Source organism: Echinops telfairi, unplaced genomic scaffold, assembly GCF_000313985.2.
Source record: "Echinops telfairi isolate 266 unplaced genomic scaffold, ASM31398v2 ScPeMD7_655;HRSCAF=1070, whole genome shotgun sequence".
Classification (NCBI taxonomy): Eukaryota; Metazoa; Chordata; class Mammalia; order Afrosoricida; family Tenrecidae; genus Echinops; species Echinops telfairi.
The window spans coordinates 10,478,459-10,487,120 of NW_022104553.1; positions in this window are offsets into that span (position 1 = coordinate 10,478,459).

Consider the following 8,662-nt stretch of genomic DNA (forward strand, 5'->3'; position numbering starts at 1 on the left):
ATTATCAATGGATAGATAGACAAATAAGAAAGGCGGAGGCTCACCACCCATTTATCCCTCCGCCTTTCAACCAGCCCCACATGTGATTATCGGCCAGGCTGGCACAATTAACTAACTCAAGGACCAAGAGCCTTTACAAGACCCGGCCTGCGTCTCCTCACCTCCCCATCAACATGGCCATTCGGGAGAATGGGTCTCTTGCTGAAATCTGTAACTTCTTGAGTGCCAGATACCTCCGGAGGTTTTGGATGAGGACAGTGGTGCTGATTCTGCGTCTCCAGCCCAGAAAGAGGCGTGACTTGATTCATGAAGGAGACGATATTGAACTTGTATCAAATTCAGCCGCTGTAATTCATCAAGTCGAGGCAGTTAGGAACAAGGGGTAGGTGAAAAACGTGGGCTCTATCTATGTTTCTGAAAAAGGGAGAGTTGCACAGGCTGATGGGTAAGATCTAAGAGGAGTCCAGCTCCAGGCCAGGTGAGTACTCAGATCTGCCTGTGATGCTTTGATGCCATACAACGCATCTGATGACAAGAGAGGGAGAGCTTTCTGGGGCTGAGAATGTTCCATATTTTGGTTTGGTTGGTGACAATCTATGCCAAAAAGCATCCAACGCTACACATACGCCCGTGTGCTTTTGCCATATGTGTGTTCTGTCTCAGGCAAGTTAAAAAGAAGAAAGAAATGAACAGCTACCAAGGTCATGCAAGTTGGCTGGGGAAAGGTAGGGTGCAGACCAATCGCCAAGGTGTTTCCCCAGCTCCATGGCTACCCCACCCCTCCCTTGCATCCAAGGAGACATGTGCTCCATAAGGATTCCAATGGTTGGGGGAGGTAGATTGCGAAGCTGTTTTCCCAAGGTACCTCTGGATGACCTGGAACTTTTCACCTGTTGGGTAGCATCAGAGTGTTGGCACCATCCAGGGACTCTCAGAGGCAAAGCATCACCTCTATTTGATACTGCGGAGTTTTTAAGTGTGTTCTTTGTACAGTGAACCCTCGTTTTTCGCGGTTAATCGGTTCTAGACCCTACCGTGATAAATGAAATTCCGTGAAGTAGGATTCCTTATTTGTAAATCAAATATTTTCGTAGTTAGAGCATAGAGGACATGAAAAAACACCCTTTAGTCACCATTACACTCGTATTACCCAATTTATTAAATGAAAAAGGGAAAATACAGTAAAACATTTTGGACGTTACAATTATCATTTATTATTTATTATATTATTTATGGCATCAAGCGTGTACAGTATGAGCCAATCAGTGGCAGTAATGACAGAGCATGCGCTGTTACACAAAAACCGCGATAGAGTGAAGCCGCGGAAGTCGAAGCGCGAAGTGGCGAGGGTTCACTGTATATGAATCGTGTTTTCAAAAAACGAGTCCTTATTTTGTAGATTGACAGATGACACATAATAGGATGTTTTGGATTCTTGTTAAAATAATCCTAAAGGACATGGGTGCACAGAGATGAACTATAATGGTCCATATAGTGATACTTGTCAAAAATGGGTGATGGATTTATTATACTGTAATAGTATATAGTATATTATTATACTATCATAGGATGTAGTATATCATAAGCTCAGAGGTTTATTACACTCTCTGCTCTACTTTTGTAGATGTTAGAAATTTTCCAAAATAAGATTTAAGTGATCTGTAGAGAGGTTGCACTACAGTCTCTTGATCCTATGCCATCTGGGGCTGTTCTTTGTGGCGTAGAATGGGCGGGGGTGGGTTAGAACATTCTGGTAGACATTTAAGGCACTTTTTCTGCGAAAGTCTTTGTCCACTGCTAACCGGTTGAGGATAGCAAATGATGAAACACTGTGGGGGCCACATCTGGCCTCCTTTGGCTCCCCAGGCTGATTGCCACAAGGCTGAGGTCGAAATGACCCACCCGTCCATCTTCCTACCAATTCTGACACCAGCCGTCCCCCCGACAGCACTCTACTTTTGTGGCTGGATTTGGTGATTCATTGCACTGGCCACACAGAACTCACAGACCAGGCTGATGCTCATGGTGTTTACCAGGCAGGTGAATAGGTTACAAGCCAAGCGAAAAAATTACTCAAGATACAATTGTTTAGTCAAGAAAGTTTCTTCTCTGCTGTGCCCACAAACTAGCTTCTCTCTGGACCTCAGTCTCTTGGCCTGGCCTCTGTCCTGCTCGGGCCACGTTCTAAAGCTCTTTTAGGGCTGCCAATAAATGTCCAAAGGGCATGCCACTCACGATAAGCCTCAACTCAAGGACACTCCGCTCTAGCTTTGTAGGCCAGCAAAACCTGGCTCCCCCAACTAGTGCCCAGAGGCATCCCCCTCCCTCCACAAGCCAGTCTCCTGCCCGCCAGCACTCAGCTTTGCTTGCTCTGTGGGCCGAGCAGTTCACTCCTCTGTCTCATGCTCTGGTTCCTGGTGCTGTTGTTACTGCTCTTCTGTCGCTCCACTGGGGTCCCAGCTGTTTCCTGGCTCAGAAGGTTCCACCGATCGGAGTCTGGAGGTCCAAAGGATATAGCCCTGCTTACGGCATGGCTGACTATCCCCATCAGAATGGCAATCACGAGATGACGGTGGGAGATAAAAATGATAAACCTAAAATAAATTTTTTTTTAATTAAAAAAAAAGATAAACCTGACTCGAATGGTTAAAACGTTGTCAGTTGCACATGGGGCCTGGTCTGGTTTTCAATGCTTTCTGATTTTTTTGTTTGTTTGTTTTTATGTATTGGGGTTTAGCTCAGATGTATTTTGTCATCGGGGGCAATCCTCTTGAATTTTTGCGATATATTTTTCTGTTTTTCCACATATGAAACCCAGGATTCATGAACTTATTAAAACAGCAAGTAGACTACGGGTGCCCGAGGGATTCAATCGGGTTAGGGGGGTGGGGCAGGCTAAAGGGGAGCTGATGTCAAGGAGTTCAGGAAGGAAGAGAATGTTTTGACATGGTTATAGTAGCAATTGTACAATACTGCTTGATGTGATTGAACTATGGAACAATATGATATCTGTATTAGCTCCCAATGAAATGGTTTTGGAGGGAAAGAAATGCCAATCACAATTAACCCTGTTAACAATCACTCACAGCTGAATAATAATTCAATCAGTATCTTCTCCACCTTCTTACCCAAACCCCTCAGGAAAAACATCCTTTGATGGGGACGCCAAAGGCTACGGCAAATAATACACTGCTCTGCACAAAGGAGGTGCTGGTTACCCCAAAGACTTTTGAGAGTCTTCCCCCCTGTTCTAGCACTTTCTCCTTGTTTTTGTTCCCCTCCATCTATTTGAGTAGATAATATAGCGTAAAAAAAAGTCTGGCTAGACCAGAGGATGTACACTGGTACAGATAGGAACTGAAAATCCAGGGAATCCAAGGCGGATGAGCCCTATAGGACCAGTGGTGTGAGTGGCGAAACAGGGAGGGGAGAGGGAGAATGGGTAGGAAAGAGGGAACCAATTACAAGGAACTATATGTGACCTCCTCCCTGGGGGACAGACAACCGAAAAGTGGGTGAAGGGAGACATTGGACAGGGCAAGATATGACAAAATACCAATTTATAAACTATCAAGGGCTCATGAGGGAGGGGGAAGCGGGGAGGGAGGGGAAAAATGAGGACCTAATGTTGGGGGTTTAAGTGGACAGAAAAATGTTTTGAGAATGATGTACAAATGCGCTTTACACAATTGATGTGTGTATGGATTGTGATAAAAGTTGTATGAGCCCCTAATAAAATGTTTAAAAAACATATAAATAAATAAATAAAAATAAAGCAAACAGGAGCAAAGGCCATTTAGTGCAAAGTAAGCTTCCTTCCTTTGCCTGCACCTCATTTCTCAGGACAAATTCTCATTCATATTCCTCTCCAGATAAATTATGCACATAAAAACACTTCTGTGACTAACATCTTCATTTATTTATTTTTGCCTAACTAGTAGCCTTCCGTGCACTGTTCTGAATCTCTGTTCAGTTAAAAAGGATGTTATAATGTATGTAGTGTCTGAGACGGTCCAGCTTTAGAGATAAGCTTCTAGCTTTCAGAGGCTTCTTGGCGTTCAACTGCCCTCTTCCACATGGAGGGAATGCTGATAGCATCGTAGGCTACGTCTTGGGCCACAAGGCCAGCATTTCAAACGCCCTTGCGGCTCCTTGGGAGAAAGTCGAGGCTGTTTGTTCCTATAAAGATACCCAGAAGGGCAGCTCTGTTTTGTCCCAGGGCGTTGGTAGGAATTGAAATCAGTGGTAATGAGTTTTGGTGTATCACATGCCCTGTTTAACCTTCTGTTAGGAGACAGGGATTAGTTCCCCACCTTTGCTCTTGGGGACAGTGGACATGGCCGTGAATATCCTTGTGCATCTCCTTGACACCACAGGGAATAGATAGCTCATTTCTATAGGCCTCGTTTAATTCTTACTGGTCGCTGGGAGGTGCAAACAGTTTGTGCTTCATTATTGGGGGAAAGGTTGATGGTTCGAAGCCACCCAGCAGCATCATGGGAGAGAGGCTGGTGATGTGCCCTGGAAAAGGCTATGACCCCACGGGGCAGGTGGCGGCAACATCTGGGGCTGCCATGAATTGGAATCGGCTTGGTGTTGGGGTTTTGTGTGTGTGCGTTTTGTTTTAGTGTAATATTTAAAAATATTTTAAATTTAATGAATTTATTGGTGAATTTTGTTTTCAATGTATTTGTTCTAATTTAATTTATCCTCATCTTAAATGGAGTGTGTTTTGCTGCTGGCCTGGGTGAGACAGGTGAGGAAGTGGGGTGACCAAGGTCATGAAACCTAATAAAAATGGCTGAAGAAACAATAATAAAATAATAAAATAGATAAATGAAAACTAGCTGAGTAGGATCAGAGAATCTGCCTGTCTTAAATCGAAGCCTGAAACCCTTGCACCCCCCTAGGACAGGGGTCATACAGATGAGACAGGGACAGTTTTCTGGGGCATCACTTATAAGCAAGTCAGTGAATAAACAAAACGAGCAGAGACCAACTATCGCTTACGAGGGTTATTGGGTCCAAACCCAGACTCCGCGCTGAGGGACCCACCAGACTCTGTCGGATGCCGGGTGTGGACCCGGAGCTTCAACCGGGGACCAGCTTTTATAAGCATACAGTTTATTGGGTCCCACAGAAAGACCGCAGCACTTTGCATGATCTTTTAACTTGCACCCGCAAGTGGTTTTCCTAAGCGGCTCTGGGGACAGAAGTGGAACATTTTTCAGTTCAGCTGACCTTTACACAAGTTTGGGATCGCCGCCCTGTTTTCTTCTGTTCTGACAGCAAACCCAGAACAATTTCAACGTCCTGATCACATTCCTAATCACATTCCCGGCGGATTTGGGGAGCATATTGAGTTTTCGGACGCAGTTTGATTTGAGTGCTCTAGGATAAGCTTGCTGCCATGCATTTGGGATGCTTCATCGTGAGGGCCATTACCTTCACTGTACTGACTCGCTCCTGCACAAACTTTACTAAAGCATTTATAAGGCAAGGGCCGAAAATTAATAACAGGACTAAAATGACAAAGGCCCTGTGATGGCCGACAGGAGGGTTGTCAGCCACGGGGGGCACATGAGACCATGCTTCAAACCAACTGTGTTCTTGTTCCCTGGCCCTTTGCCTTTGACCTCTCTTCCCTTCCTTCAGCGAGGGTAACAATGAACAGGGGCAGAGGTGCCTGGGGCTGAGGATCCTGTCGCTTCTAGACCCACTAAAAGAGGCACTAATATAGGAGCCGCTCTGTGCGATGGGGTTCTTTTAGCGATAACGCCAGATGTTCTCTTCCTTCTGTCCCACTAAAGAGGTACACCTGGGGGATGACATGACCTGATGTGCACAGCTCAGGAAGATAGGGACATATAGACAAGGGGTGAGTCCAGAGGTACAAGCAAACCAGGTGGTAGCAGGGCTTTAAATGGGTGCAACGGATGCGTAACAATGTTAAGGGCAGGAGAGCCACCCACCCAGCGCTGGTTTCTCGAGTTAATTTAGCTGGAGTCTCTTTTAGGGTCAGATTCATCCTTTCAGCTTGCCCTGAGCTCTGTGGGTGATAGGCTCTGTAGAGCTTCCAATTTGTGCCTAAAATCGTCTTTACTGTTTGTATCGTTTTAGCAACAAATCCGGGTCCATTGTCTGACCCAGAGGTGACCCCCTCAGGGACTCTTTCATCTAAAACCTTCTTACCCTCCTCCTCCTCCCTGAGCAGTTTCTTTCTTGGTGCAGAATGCCTCTACGCAACCTGAAAACGTATCTGCAAAAACTAACCGATAACCTGTCATTCCATTGCCCCAGCTTAATTCCAGGGAAATCTCCTTCCCCGGGTTTCCCTCCCTGTTCCGGCCGGGTATGGAGCAGAGCGCGGGCAGGCGGGGCATTCACCTGCAGGCAGGCAGTCACCACGGCCCAGTTCTTTCTGCGTCTCTTACTGGCCATGCACAGCGGCTGTCAGGCAGGATAGGCCCGCTGGTCTTTTGGGATGCTGCTGGGACAGACAGCGTTCCTCCAGGTCCGTTCTGAAAGCGGAGGCTTGAGCTGCTTCATCTGCCTGGTGGTTGCCCAGGGCCACCGGGTCCGATCCTTTCTGATGGCCAGGACAAGGCAGGACACACACTGGACCGGGCGCCCAGACGGCTTCTAACAGCGGCAAAGTTTCTTCTGCGTTTTTAATTGCAATCCCTTCCGAGGTCAACGAACATCTTTCTTTATCTTTAAAGGGGACGGGGTTATGTCAGATTGCCACTGGGCTTGCTCCGGGTTTTAGCTGAACCACCCCTGTAAGCCCAGGGGGGTTATCTGCCCAAACTCCTGAGGACTTCAGTCAATAGTCTCCCCTCATGTGCTTGAGAGGAAGGCTCAGTGAGGGTCAAGAGATACCTGACATTCAAGGGGAGGGTCGCAGAGACCCGCCAGGGGGCTTCTTCTCCTGGCCCGCCCAATGCTATTTGGGTGTGGTCTGGTTAAGAGCTGATCACCCCCTTAAGTTTGTGCAAGCCTCTTCCAGAAGAGGTAGGGACAGTCTGGCACGAGGAGGAAAGAGTGTTCAACCTCACCTGTTCCCAGGTGTCTGTTCCTCCCTGCAGTCCGGGAGACAGTTTCTAATTTGCCAGGTGCTCCGTGAATGGTCATCTTCTTCTTGCTGATCGGGCCTGCTGCTTCCTGGAGGACCGAGTGGGTCGCCCCTGTGTCTACAAGAAATGTGACAGGCCTGTCCCCAACGTTCAGGGTTATGAGGAGCTCTGGGGGGAACAGCGCTGCCCGGACCTCCTCTTTGCAGTTCCAGTACTGGAATGGGTGGGGTCTCTGCCTGGTGGGGCTGGTTTCAGCGCTGAGGTTGTTTGGGGCAGATGGACTTCAAATGTCCCTCTTCTTTGCAATAAGCACATTGGTTCCTGCCCAGTGGTTTGTGTGTGTTCCGTTCTGCCTGCCTGGCCCTGGACGGGGTTCTGCTCTCCCCGAGGTCAAGGCGAGGATTCCGGCCATTGCCTTGCTTTGCTTCTCTTCTGGTTATTGTTCTTGTTAGAAGTCTTTTCGGCTCTTTCCAATAGCAGGATATTTTCTGCTATTATTTAGCTAACCCATTCTGCTATTATTAACTCACTACTATGTTCCCCTGTCAACCCTTCCACTTCCCGCAACGTTTTCCTGATGTCTGGGGTGGCCTTGGACACAAAAGCCACATTCGTGGCTTTTCGGTTACCTGGTGCCTCCGGGTCTATTGGGGTACATAGCTGGTAGGCATCAAATAACCCCTCTAAATGTGCTGCTGGAATCTCATCCTTGCCCTGAATTACTCGTTACTTGGGACAATTTTTAAAATCATTTTACTGGGGACTCGTACAACTCTTAGCGCAATCCATACATCTGTCCATTGTGTCAAGCACGTTTGTACATTTGTCGCCATTATCATTTTCAAAACATTTTCTTTCTACTTGAGCCCTTGGTATCAGCTCCTCATTTTGGCTCCCCGTCCCTCCCTCCCCCTCACGAACCCTTGATAATGTATAGATATTTTTTTCATGTCTTACACGGACCGATGTCTCCCTTCACCTACTTTTCTGTTGTCTGCCCCCCACCGGGAGGAGGTTATATGTAGATCATTGTAATCGGTTCTCCCTTTCTCTCCCCACCTTCTCCTTCCCCTCCTGGTATGGCTACTCTCATTATTGGTCCTGAGGGGTTCATCTGTCCTGGATTCCCTGTGTTTCCAGCTCTTATCTGTACCAGTGTACATGCTCCGGTCTAGCTGGATTTATAAGGTAGAATCGGGGTCATGAGAGTGGGGGGGAGGAAGCATTAAAGAACTAGGGGGAAAGTTGTATGTTTCATCGTTGCTACCCTGCACCTGATTGGCTCATCTTTGGACTTTGGGCAAATTAGTCTATGTGCTGCCGAAGCGAGCACCGGACTTTGGACACATTAATGGGACGGTGCGCTGCCTCCCAGAGACCACTCCTCAGAGTCTGAGGGTAGGCGAGGAGGCAGTCTCTACCTTCAGAGCAGTTTGGGTCCCAATCCGGGTGGCACAAGGGTAACACAGATGCCAACTCCTGGGGTTCAGTCTTGGGTCGCCCATCTGTGTCTGGCTCTCCCTGCAAATGCGATCATGCTGCTCGGCTGAGGGAGAGTCTGGAGTAGTTGACAATTGTCCCACGTT